Source organism: Ziziphus jujuba, chromosome 4 (genome assembly GCF_031755915.1).
Source record: "Ziziphus jujuba cultivar Dongzao chromosome 4, ASM3175591v1".
NCBI lineage: Eukaryota > Viridiplantae > Streptophyta > Magnoliopsida > Rosales > Rhamnaceae > Ziziphus > Ziziphus jujuba.
The window spans coordinates 7,294,073-7,308,390 of record NC_083382.1 but is presented as its reverse complement, the minus strand read 5'-3'; the positions used below and the strand labels follow the sequence as shown (position 1 = coordinate 7,308,390).

Below are 14,318 nucleotides of genomic sequence, written 5' to 3'. Positions count from 1 at the left end.
TGCCTGCCAGTGCTACGTGTGGTGACAATATGTATGAGATTGGTTCCCCATACAGCCTGATCGAAAGATGAATTCATATTGCCCACTGGAGTAATTATAAAAGAATACAACAAAAGTTGATGAATTAAATAATATGTTGACTTATGTTTTGGATATTGATATTGATTAGCTTGCTTGCTTGGAGGCAAAAGTTGATGAATTAAATAAAGAGATGGCAGCGTTAAGGAAGATGCTTAGTTCTGTTATTGACCAACAAAAGCATCAGGTATCATTTAGACAACTTAGTATACTTTAGTGCTTCAGCATTATTAAATTACATATTGTAATTCAGCAATTACAATTTTTCCAGAGGGCATTTGTAGTTTCCCGACAGTTTCGTCGGTAATTTCCCGAGGGTGAACAGTCATCAATTTTTTGCAAACTTTGATACACTTTTATGAAATTTTTTGATTTTCTCTCCTTAGTACAATTATAGAATCCATGTTTAGCATGTTTTTTCATTCAACACACCTTAGGGGCCTTGTGGGGTAAAAAAAGTTGGCAAAACAATACGTACTATACATCCTCGGGAAATTACCGACGAAACTGTCGGTAATTTTTCCAGGGGGCATTTGTAGTTTCCCGACAGTTTCGTCGGTAATTTCCCGAGGGTGAACAATTAGCTTATTTTTTGCAGACGTTGATACACTTTTATGAAATTTTTTGATTTTCTTTCCTTAGTACAATTATAGAATCCATGTTTGGCATGTTTTTTCATTCAACACACCTTAGGGGCCTTGTGGGGTAAAAAAAATTGGCAAAACAATACGTACTGTACATCCTCGGGAAATTACCGACGAAATTGTCGGTAATTTTTCCAAAGGGCATTTGTAGTTTCCCGACAGTTTCGTTGGTAATTTCCCGAGGGTGAACGGTCATCAATTTTTTGCAAACTTTGATGCACTTTTATGAAAGTTTTTGATTTTCTCTCCTTAGTACAATTATAGAATCCATGTTTAGCATGTTTTTTCATTCAACACACCTTAGGGGCCTTGTGGGGTAAAAAAAATTGGCAAAACAATACGTACTGTACATCCTCGGGAAAGTACCGACGAAACTGTCGGTAATTTTTCCAGGGGGCATTTGTAGTTTCCCGACAGTTTCGTTGGTAATTTCCCGAGGGTGAACAGTCATCAATTTTTTGCAAACTTTGATACACTTTTATGAAATGTTTTGATTTTCTCTCCTTAGTACAATTATAGAATCCATGTTTTGCATGTTTTTTCATTCAACACACCTTATGGGCCTTGTGGGGTAAAAAAAATTGGCAAAACAATACGTACTGTACATCCTCGGGCAATTACCGACGAAACTGTCGGTAATTTTTTCAGAGGGCATTTGCAGTTTCCCGACAGTTTCGTTGGTAATTTCCCGAGGGTGAACAGTCATAAATTTTTTGCAAACTTTGATACACTTTTATGAAATTTTTTGATTTTCTCTCCTTAGTACAATTATAGAATCCATGTTTAGCATGTTTTTTCATTCAACACACCTTAGGGGCCTTGTGGGGTAAAAAAAATTGGCAAAACAATACGTACTGTACATCCTCGGAAAATTACCGACGAAACTGTCGGTAATTTTTCCAGAGGGCATTTGTAGTTTCCCGACAGTTTCGTTGGTAATTTCCCGAGGGTGAACAGTCATAAATTTTTTGCAAACTTTGATACACTTTTATGAAATTTTTTGATTTTCTCTCCTTAGTACAATTATAGAATCCATGTTTAGCATGTTTTTTCATTCAACACACCTTAGGGGCCTTGTGGGGTAAAAAAAGTTGGCAAAACAATACGTACTGTACATCCTTGGGAAATTACCGACGAAACTGTCGGTAATTTTTCCAGGGGGCATTTGTAGTTTCCCGACAGTTTCGTCGGTAATTTCCCGAGGGTGAACAGTTAGCTTATTTTTTGCAAACGTTGATACACTTTTATGAAATTTTTTGATTTTCTCTCCTTAGTACAATTATAGAATCCATGTTTTGCATGTTTTTTCATTCAACACACCTTAGGGGCCTTGTGGGGTAAAAACAATTGGCAAAACAATACGTACTGTACATCCTCGGGAAATTACCGACGAAACTGTCGGTAATTTTTCCAGGGGGCATTTGTAGTTTCCCGACAGTTTCGTCGGTAATTTCCCGAGGGTGAACTGTTAGCTTATTTTTTGCAAACTTTGATACACTTTTATGAAATTTTTTGATTTTCTCTCCTTAGTACAATTATAGAATCCATGTTTTGCATGCTTTTTCATTCAACACACCTTAGGGGCCTTGTGGAGTAAAAAAAATTGGCAAAATAATACGTACTGTACACCCTCGGGAAATTACCGACGAAACTGTCGGTACTTTTTCCAGAGGGCATTTGTAGTTGCCCGACAGTTTCGTCGGTAATTTACCGAGGGTGAACAGTTAGCTTATTTTTTGCAAACTTTGATACACTTTTATCAAATTTTGGGATTTTCTCTCCTTAGTACAATTATAGAATCCATGTTTTGCATGTTTTTTCATTCAACACACATTAGGGGCCTTGTGGGGTCCAAAAAATTGGCAAAATATGCCGTACTGTACACCATCGGGAATTACCGACGAAACTGTCGGTAATTTTTCCAGAGGGTATTTGTAGTTTACCGAAGATTTCCTCGGGAATTACCGATGGTGAACAGTTATTGACAAGAGAATCATGTACAAAAACTAAAAACAAAATCTGAATATGGAAGAAATTGGATCCTTTCACAAATATGGAAGTTTCCTTTTTTTTTTTTTTTCTTTTTTGTTTATTACATTTTGGTATCTTTTTTTCTACAAAAATCCAGCTGAACACAACTCTATAATTCCTATGTTCCAAGATTATGTATAAGATTCGAAACATATTGGATAGAAAGTCCTACAAGGTAGCAGACACGGCAAGACTTTGCTGGCATACCTCATGCTGAACCAGAATCCTGATATCCCAAACAAAAATATATAAAAGAAAGAAAAAATTTGTGAAAAATTAAGTGAAAATTCAAACTCCAATGCCTGTTATCAACTGGCCCAGCGTGAAGGATTCTTTTCACATATACCAGGTTAGGCCATCTGCCTCTGTGCTAATAAGCCTTTGCAATTCAAATTTTTTTATGATGCTGAAGAATGATGCCTAAAATTCACACAGCAGCATGCATCTCTAGCCGTCTTCGTGCTAAGATTTTCAAATTTGTTCAGAATGCTTTGAAGCAACCTGTGTGTCCACCGTTCTTGTGTCATGCTTTCTCTTGCTTCGTCTCTTTGATCTAGATGTGCGGGTCTTTGTAGGATGCTTTACAGCATGCTCTTGGATGCCCAACACTACATTTTCATTGGTAGGGAGTTCAGGAGGGGCATCAGGCCATGGTGTGCGTTTTGATGGTACATTGACCTCCAGAGGAGGATCAATTATCCATCTGTAAAGAGACCACACTAATGTCAAATGCATGTGCATAGGAAGAGATTCTGCTAAATGAATTTTAATTAAATAGGCAATTGACTGTCATGATTTTTGTGTGTCAATGATATATATTGAAATTTAGATGGCTTGATGAGGGGTGGGGGGAAAAAAAGCATTTCCATATGACAAAATTATTGACTAAAGGTAAAGATTTGCTGAACCAAAGTAAAATAAAAAGAAGCATGCTACATAAAATCATAGTACAATTATATAAGTCAATTGTTTAAAGGATTGTAGTCAAATTGCAAGTAAGAAAGCCCTTGGGAATGAGGTCAGAGGACTGAACAGAAATACATTGAAATGCCAAACCAATACCACTTGACCACTTGAAACAATGCAATGACATTCACTTGAAAAGAGAAGTTGAGCATCATTGTCACATTCACAGGTAGGTTACTAATTTTAAGTTCTACCCATGTGTGATATTCAAAATCACAATTTCACAGCCACAATTTTATGCTTTGAAAATAAATTAGAGACGCATAGTACTTAGAAATTGAAGGATATAACAGCAGAAAGTTTAACATGACAAGATGATTACAAAACATTTCTACCAATTGTATATGATCATTGGCACTGTTGACTCCATCTATGCTTCAAAATTTTTAAACAACCATGACAGCTTTCAGAATGCAAAAACCATATGCACTATAAAATGGAAAATGGATTGGAGACACAATAGGAAAGAAGATATGGTACCTGTAGGGCCAAACCATAACCGCCATTCACATCTTGCTCGAAATAAAGTAACTGGAAAATAAAGCAATTAGATTATAAATTTAATGTCACACCAGCAACACAAAAGAAAATGCAGATGCAGAGAGAGAGAGAGAGTTCATAGTCATCAAACATGGTATATAAACAATTTAAATGCAAAAATATGAAATATACATACCTTAAATTTGCTTTGTGCATTTGAAGTAACTCTTTCTACAATACCACACTCGGCTTGTTGCTCGTTGATCGGAACACCAAAGAAATGAGCATTTTGCTTATCCACCTGCAACAAAACAAAATCAACCAAACGGAAAATTCCAGAAAGAATGAAAGTCCATGATAACAAACATGAAAGCACCTTTCCACTAACTGATGACAGAATGGAATGTATCCCTACTTGGCTGTACTCCATCCAGCATCATATCATCATACATATCTCTCAGCAAGAAATGCCTCCCACGACCGTTATTTAAAAAAAAAAAAAAACCAGAACACAACTTTCACAATTTCTCTTTCACAATTTCTCCCAAAAAAAAAAAAAAATTCCCAACACCACTAACAGAAAATCAAAATTAGAGCAGTTGCCTACCTGTTGCTTCTGCTTCTGCTCCTAGGGCTCTCTAAAATCCTGCAGTTTTCTCTCTGAGTCGCCTCTTCACCATCTCCTTCAAAACGCGCAGTCTCCACGCTTACAATCCGGCCGATTCATGAAAGGAAACAGAGGACTCCTAAGGTCTGGTTATGGATAAAGAGATGGAGGGGAAAAGTCGAAGAAAGGAAAGAAAAAAACATATAAAAAAAATAACACATAAGGGTATTTTGGGATTTTAAAAGATTGGAGGGGTAGATCAAAAAAGAAATGAATTGAGGGGGTAAAATTCATGAAGCTCGGTCCTACAGGGGTATTGGGCCAAATTCCCATACTTATGTATCATTCTTTCCATTATATTACTGGACGGTGAGGGGTTATTATAGGGAAAGAGCCAGTGGTTCAGCCGCTATGGCTTACCTTTATGATATGGCACCATATACTTCAATTCTTTAAAACCGCTGCACAGCTCCAGGATCGTACATTCCATCGACGAAAAAGTAAATCAGATAAAAAGGGTATGTAAAAGAATTGTCAACTTAAAAACATCAAAAATTTCTAGCAAAAATATAAAATTTATTAGAGGGTACATTTATCAATGCCTGGTTATGAAAGGAATAAAACAACAAAAAAAACCTGATTTAACAGATAGAGGGACTAGGGATAAATACCGAAACCAAAAAGAAGTTGAACAAATTTTATATCTTGTGGAATTTATAGGTTCTATACATGTATAAGAGCTACTAACCTGTGTAAAATGAATAAGATACAAAATACATACATGTATAATGGCTCAAGTAACTAATCCATGACCGTATTCTTCCCCAAATGAACTAATCTGACCAGAAAAAACCCATGCATAAATGAAGCATTAGAAGAAATCCTCCATCCATCAATGACCGCCTATGCTGTTCCAAAACCATTTTCCCTCATTCAACTTCGCTTTAATCTCAGTTCTGGCAACACGAATCAAGAACAAACTTGCAAGGAAAATAGAAAGAATTAGCATTAAGAAGACACTGTTCCATCCCCTAGTGGAAATATACCCTGCCAATAGTGGTCCTAAAGCTGCCCCAACAGAACCAGTGCCATCTATAATTGCACTTACAGTAGCTAATGCAGGAGAATTTCCTCCAACCATGGTCTGAGTACCAAGATCAGTAGCAACAGCCGTTGTAATGAGTGAGTATGGACCATTTACAAGCAATCCAGAAAGAAACATCAAACTAATATTGGCAAACATGGAGATGCTTCCATAAACCCTGTAGAAAAGGAGGGCTGGAATTGATAGCAACAAGAATACAATTGATGTAACAGCACGAGCTTCAATTACATCAGAGATGAATCCCGCCAAAATTCCTCCAAGGACTCCTCCCATATCAAATATAGTTGAAAGGATCCCAGCAGTTTTGTGTGACAAATGCACTCCCCCAACAGCTAAAATGCCAAACAGAATTCATAAATAAGAGAACCTTGTAAATTGTAACACATTCAAATGCATAGGGGAGCCCATGAAAATTAAGCAGATTTGATCGTTTAGCAGTCTTTAATTATTTCATGATAAAAATTAAATACCCAAAGGCATATTTATCTTTATGGGGAAAGACACAGAAAAAGAAACCTATTGGCAGTCCCAAAACAAAGCAGATTTAGCTGTATGTTCACAGATGCCAAAGAGTTTCTTATGCTCATCATTCTTCATGAAAGAAAAGAGTAAATAATAATAATAATAACAATAATAACAAAGAAACAGAGACAAGATTCTCATCTTGCCATTGCCAATTCACGATGCATTATAGAGCACTAACCACAAGAAGACAAATATAATCCAACTCTGAAGGGAAAGTCATAGCACAACCTATAGGAAAATTTTTATGGCATATTCATATAAACTCATCCTATTTGACCAAGTACCTGTGTGCCTTATGTAGAAGGGCAACCAGTATAGAAAAGTGTAAGCCACCAGCTTTGAAAAGAAGAGACAGAAAGCAAATGGTGCTACACCTGGTAGCCTCCATGCCTCAAAGAATCCAATTGCGGCCAAAGAATCAGAGTCCCCTGTTTCAAGAAGACCAGCTTTCTCTGACTCCACTTTCTCCTCTGAACTCCTTACACTATCAACTTCCGCATCCATTTCAATCTCCTTGCCGGGAGACTCAAACCCCAAATCATCCGGACTAACAACGAGAAACATAAACACTACAATGCCAACCACAATCATCAAAACTCCAGGCAAAACAAAGGAAAATCCCCACCCAAATTCTAAAACACCTGATGCTAAAACTGATCCAACAATGTTTCCCACAGAGGTGTGCGAATTCCACAATCCCATTATCAAGCCCCTCTTTTCTTTCCCAGACCAGTTTCCCACAATTGCCACCACACAAGGCCACCCAACTGACTGAAACAATCCACAAACCACTTGAACAGCAAGAAAGAATCCCAAAACATGAACTCCCAACCAATACCCTAGGCCAAACATTATTGTAAAAATGCCACTGCCTATCATACCAAACACAAGAAAGTACCTCAAATGGACCCGATCACCGACATGGCCGGAAAAATACATTCCAATGGAATATACGGAAAGAAATGCGAGATCTAGCTCGCCTAGCCGGTGTGTTCCACGTGGACCATTGAAAGGAGCCCAACCAGCATCAATCGAGCTCGAATTCAATAAGGTTGAGTTCAAATTACTCTCGGTTAGGGATGAGTTTGAGTGATCATTTGGTCTAAGAACACTCTTAACAATGCTTGGAGGTTTTCTAGAGGCATGAAAGGAAGCATAGGCGAGGAAAGTTATTACTAGGACTAAGATTTGGTGGAAAGCTAAAGTTTTTTATGGGGGTTTGAGAGATGGGAAGAGATTGAGACCTGGAGGTGGGTTTAGATTTTTGGATGGCATTGTAATCCAACTTCAAAATAACAACAACAACAACAACAACAACAACAACAACACAACAATCTACACAGAAACCCCTAGACATAAAAAAAGCTTCAAAATTTATATAACCCTAAATATATTGATCAAAGAAGAAGACAATGATGGATGAGGGCCTTAATTAGTAGCTCTGTGAATTCACTAATTATAATATTATAAAAATAAAAAAATAAAATAAAAATAAAAAAAGACAACTATGATTCTGGAGAGCTTTGATAGAATCCACCACTAACAGACAACCAAAATTAGAGCTGTTGCCTATCTGTTGCTTCTGCTTCTGCTCCTAGGCCTCTCTAAAATCCTGCAGTTTTCTCTCTGAGTCGCCTCTTCACCATCTCCTTCAAAACGCGCAGTCTCCACGCTTACAATCCGGCCGATTCATGAAAGGAAACAGAGGACTCCTAAGGTCTGGTTATGGATAAAGAGATGGAGGGGAAAAGTCGAAGAAAGGAAAGAAAAAAACATATAAAAAAAATAACACATAAGGGTATTTTGGGATTTTAAAAGATTGGAGGGGTAGATCAAAAAAGAAATGAATTGAGAGGGTAAAATTCATGAAGCTCGGTCCTACAAGGGTATTGGGCCAAATTTCCCTTATCTTAATGGGTGCAGTGAAGGGCTACAGAAGGGGAATTTAGCCCATTACCCCTTTTGAAAGGGGGTTAACGATATATGCCACCGATTCATGATTTATTTTTGTTTTGCCCTTTTCTTTTTGAATATTCCTAAAGTACCCTTGATATCAAATTTTACTTTTTGCCTGTCATTCTTTCACTTCCTTCGAGGTGCTTTTCTTCTCTTCTCCTTCCTCACCCTTCTTCTCCTTCCTCACCCTTCTCCAAAAAACCCCAGAGCCGGCTCCTATCTTCTCCTTCCTAGAGTCGGCTCTTCTCTTCTCCTTCCTCACACTTCCCCCAAAAAACCCAGAGCCTGCTCCTCTCTCACACAGCCTCCTCTTTAGGTACTCTTTCTTCTTTATTATTTGTATGTTGTTGGTTTTCTTAATCGACTGAGATCCAATTTTTAATATGGTGCTGGAAATATTCTGATTAGATGTGGGATTTTTCCTTCTCCTTTTTGGGTGCTTTCAGCATTGTTTGCTGCACTGCTGGAGTTTTGCCTCTTTTGCTGCTTCCGGTTCTTGCCAAGAACACTTACATATCCGAAAATGCCCTCATGCCAGGTCAATTTCAATTCCTTGTAAAAACCATAAAATAAAAATCAAAGTGTAGTTAAAGTTTGCTTAACTGTGGTGATTGTTTCGAATTATTTTTAATGTTAACTTGAACAGGTTCTGGGAATCCCATGCTCTCCAGTCAGGATGTATCGGAGGCAAATAAATGGGTGAAGGACGTAATTGCTCTCAATTCCAAATCTCGAGGTGCAGGAATGTATGTGCTTCCTTATTCGGTTTAATTCTGTGAATTCTAATTTAACCGCTTCAATTTTGCATCTTCAGTATGAAACAATGCTAGTTCCTTTTTTTAGAAAATTACTTTAAAATAGTTTTATAGCTCTAGCACTGAATAATCCTCTATACTATGTTAGCAAATTTTCTAAATCTTTATATGATTATTACTGGACATGCATATATATATATATAAGGGTACCCACCTCTAAGATTGTTGAACAATAAGATTGAAGTTAGCTTGGTTTTCTAAGTATCTAGATCAACTTGTCGTAGCCAAGCTCATGTATCTAGGGGATTTGATGTGAGTTAAACTGTGTTTCTCTTTACATGCTTTGGAAATTTGGTTAAACAAATTTAATGTTTCTTTTTAATTCTTTCTCTGTGTTGCTGATGTATATTAAAGGTGTTATTGCTGTAACTTAGTGCATTAGAGATTCTAATACGTTGTTATTCAACTTTCTCAAGACATTTAGCAAAACAGTTGCAGGAAATTATATGCACTTTGCACTATGGGACCTCTCCTATTTCCTGGGATATTTTTTGTGTTCTCTGTTGCAAATGCGTTTTTATTGCTTCCCTTAGCTTGACTTAATAATGTAGATAACCTAGGGAAAGAAGAAATCCTATGCAAGTGTGTTCTTACTTGGTTCTCTCTTAAATCTTTTGATTCAGAGAGAGGTAAAGACTGATAGCACAGTATATGTCAGACTTGGGTGCCGAAGTTAACTATCACAAGTTCCAGCCTCAGGCTGTTCAGTTTCGTCCACTGCATTTTTTTTCTGGTCCAGATTCTGGAAAAACTGAACAGAATATCAGTTGTTCAGTACCAATGTTGGAATAATAAGAGCACCACGTGGTGATGGGAAGGAAGCAATTGTCCTTGTAACACCTTACAATTCATCGAAAATTAATCAGGGCGAGGCTTTGTCTTTGGGCATTGCATACTCGGTATTTTCCTTGCTCACCCGTGTCACTTGGCTGGCCAAGGATCTTATTTGGCTGGGTGCTGATTCCCAGCATGGAGAATATGCAGCAGTTGCTGCATGGCTAAGAGAATATCACACACCACTATTTACCAGATTGCGCACAGCAGATGTGGAAATATGTCTTGAAATCGATAATGTGCATGAAGTGGAAGAGAGCCCAATTGCTGAAAGGAAGATATATGATGAATTTCGACATGCTGGGACTATGGCTGCAGCCTTTGTCATTAAGGTTGTGGATAAAAAGGAACAATCTGAGGACAGCCTTAGCATCTATGCCGAGGCATCAAATGGGTAGATGCCAAACCTTGACCTCATCAATATTGTGAACTATTTAGCTGTACATAGGCAAGGGTTGTGGGCAAAGGTGGACAAGATGTGGTCTGTACTTGACTCCAAATGGCTAAAGATTTTGAGAGAATAATTCGAATCAGCAGGACAAGTGGCTAGATCCTTAAACCCCCAATGGAAATTTGGTATTCCAGCAGCTGATTATGTTGAAATCAGTGATTATCTCAGTTGCCTTCATTGGTTTATGTCTCATGTTAGTCATTAACTTTGCTACAGCAGAAATTTGGGTTTTACTTATTGTCCCAATATGTTTACTGTCTCATCCCTTGAAGCTTGATCTTAGAGTTCCGAGTTTGAGAAACTTTTCAAGAGTATCTCGTAATCTTGTTTTGGGATTTATGGGATTTCCACCAGCAACATTTATGGTTTCCGAAGGTGCATTTGAAGGTTTTAGCAGCATTGATGTGGGTGATTTCTGGAATTGGTTGGAGTCTCTTTGGGCTTGGAACAGTGCTGCTTACCTTTTTATAGGTATGGTTCACCTGCCATGCTGGTTATTATGCATTGTCATTTTATTTCATCATTGTTGACACATCTTAGTCGATTTTTCCGTGTACTATTTGTTGGTTGGACCTGCAAATCAGAGGATCAATAGTACTATTTTTGTATGTTGATGCTATGTCTTATCTGATTTTCAATCTGAGTATTGGCTAGTACTAGAATGATACGTCTTGAAGCCTGTGGTGGTTTTTTATTTTTATAATCTTTGGAAGTGTTTTATCAGCTTATACTTAAATTCTCCAACAAGTGTGAGGTCGTAAAGTTACTGCGTATCTTTTTCTATGTTATATGGTTACGCAGACACTTTCTATGGAGGGAATAAAAAGAGAAGTTCTCTTGGCATATAGAAAAGGCAATTGCTTGTAGCAGCAAATATAAAAATAAAAATAAAAAGATGATTGAAGTAAAAGAGACCGACGAGGACAGGTTGCCTTGTCGACGTAGTTCATGCCCCTATCAGAATAATTTCTTTTGTCCTCATATACATAAGTACAGGCTGTAACAACAAAATAGATCCTAAATGTTTAAGTCAGCACCGTGTGAAGGGCTTTACATAAAAGGCAGAAAAAGTAACAAGAAAACATTCATAAAAAAGGCACAGCTCCAAGTTGATTACTTAAAATTGGCCAAAAAAATACGATGACTGTAGACCTTCAATAATTCCCGAGGAAATCGTCGGTAACCAACACATATCCTATGGAAAAATTACCGACGGTTTCGTCGGTAATTCCCGAGGGTGTACAGTCCATAACATTTTACCAATTTTTTGAGCCCCACAAGTCCCATAACGTGTGTTGAATGCAAAAACATGCAAAATAGGGATTCTAAAATTATGCTAAGGAGAGAAAATTCCAAAATTTCATAAACGTGTCAAATTTTACAAAAAAATTGGATGACTGTACCCCCTCGGTAATTCCCGAGGAAACTATCAGTAACCAACCACATACCCTCTGGAAAAATTACCGACGGTTTCGTCGGTATTTATCGAGGGTGAACAGTCATCATATTTTTTTGCAAAATTTAAGACACGTTTAGGAAATTTTGAGATTTTCTCTCCTTAGCATAATTTTAGAATCCCTATTTTGCATGTTTTCGCATTCAACACACGTTATGGGACTTGTGGGGCCCAAAAAACTTGTAAAATGTGATGGACTGTACACACTCGGTAATTACCGACGAAACCGTCGGTAATTTTTCCAGAGGGTATGTGTTGGTTACCGACGATTTTCTCGGGAATTACCGAGGGTGAACAGTCATCCAATTTTTTTGCAAAATTTGAGACACTTTTATGAAATTTTGTGATTTTCTCTACTTAGTATAATTTTAGAATCCCTATTTGCCATGTTTTTGCATTCAACACACGTTATGGGACTTGTGGGGCCTAAAAAATTGGTAAAATGTTATGGACTGTACACCTTCGGGAATTACCGACGAAACTGTCGGGCAACTACAAATGCCCTCTGGAAAAATTACCGACAGTTTCGTCGGTAATTTCCCGAGGGTGTACAGTACGTATTATTTTGCCAATTTTTTTTACCCCACAAGGCCCCTAAGGTGTGTTGAATGAAAAAGCATGCAAAACATGGATTCTATAATTGTACTAAGGAGAGAAAATCAAAAAATTTCATAAAAGTGTATCAAAGTTTGCAAAAAATAAGCTAACTGTTCACCCTCGGGCAATTACCGACGAAACTGTCGGGAAACTACAAATGCCCTCTGGAAAAATTACTGACAGTTTCGTCGGTAATTTCCTGAGGATGTACAGTACGTATTGTTTTGCCAATTTTTTTTACCCCACAAGGCCCCTAAGGTGTCTTGAATGAAAAAACATGCAAAACATGGATTCTATAATTGTACTAAGGAGAGAAAATCAAAAAATTTCATAAAAGTGTATCAAAGTTTGCAAAAAATTGATGACTGTTCACCCTTGGGAAATTACCGACAAAACCGTCGGGAAACTACAAATGCCCCCTGGAAAAAATACCGACAGTTTCGTTGGTAATTTCCCGAGGATGTACAGTACGTATTGTTTTGCCAATTTTTTTTACCCCACAAGGTGTGTTGAATGAAAAAACATGCTAAAAATGGATTCTATAATTGTACTAAGGAGAGAAAATCAAAACATTTCATAAAAGTATATCAAAGTTTGCAAAAATAAGCTAACTGTTCACCCTCGGGAAATTACCGACGAAACTGTCGGGAAACTACAAATGCCTCCTGGAAAAATTACCGACAGTTTCATCAGTAATTTCCCGAGGATGTACAGTACGTATTGTTTTGCCAATTTTTTTTACCCCACAAGGCCCCTAAGGTGTGTTGAATGAAAAAACATGCAAAACATGGATTCTCTAATTGTACTAAGGAGAGAAAATCAAAAAATTTTATAAAAGTGTATCAAAGTTTGCAAAAAATTGATGACTGTTCACCCTCGGGAAATTACCGACGAAACCGTCGGGAAACTACAAATGCCCCCTGGAAAAATTACCGATAGTTTCGTCGGTAATTTCCCGAGGATGTACAGTACGTATTGTTTTGCCAATTTTTTTTACCCCACAAGGCCCCTAAGGTGTGTTGAATGAAAAAACATGCTAAAAATGGATTCTATAATTGTACTAAGGAGAGAAAATCAAAAAATTTCATAAAAGTGTATCAAAGTTTGCAAAAAATAAGCTAACTGTTCACCCTCGGGAAATTACCGACGAAACTGTCGGGAAACTACAAATGCCCCTTGGAAAAATTACCGACAGTTTCGTCGGTAATTTCCCGAGGATGTACAGTACGTATTGTTTTGCCAATTTTTTTTACCCCACAAAGCCCCTAAGGTGTGTTGAATGAAAAAACATGCAAAACATGGATTCTCTAATTGTACTAAGGAGAGAAAATCAAAAAATTTCATAAAAGTGTATCAAAGTTTGCAAAAAATTGATGACTGTTCACCCTCGGGAAATTACCGACGAAACCATCGGGAAACTACAAATGCCCCCTGGAAAAATTACCGATAGTTTCGTCGGTAATTTCCCGAGGATGTACAGTACGTATTGTTTTGCCAATTGTTTTTACCCCACAAGGCCCCTAAGGTGTGTTGAATGAAAAAACATGCTAAAAATGGATTCTATAATTGTACTAAGGAGAGAAAATCAAAAAATTTCATAAAAGTGTATCAAAGTTTGCAAAAATAAGCTAACTGTTCACCCTCGGGAAATTACCGACGAAACTGTCGGGAAACTACAAATGCCCCCTGGAAAAATTACCGACAGTTTCGTCGGTAATTTCCCGAGGATGTACAGTACGTATTGTTTTGCCAATTTTTTTTACCCCACAAGGC

General features: G+C 37.5%; 3 pseudogenes; 2 read left to right on the top strand and 1 right to left on the bottom strand.

The window, feature by feature from the left end:
* The window catches only part of LOC132803400 (chlorophyll a-b binding protein 7, chloroplastic-like), a 30,672-nt pseudogene that overhangs the window by 3,491 nt on the left and 12,863 nt on the right, over positions 1–14,318 (top strand).
* Positions 5,473–7,711, bottom strand: LOC125419537 (putative glycerol-3-phosphate transporter 5; annotated as a pseudogene).
* LOC112491326 (GPI transamidase component GAA1-like) lies at positions 8,488–11,159 on the top strand (annotated as a pseudogene).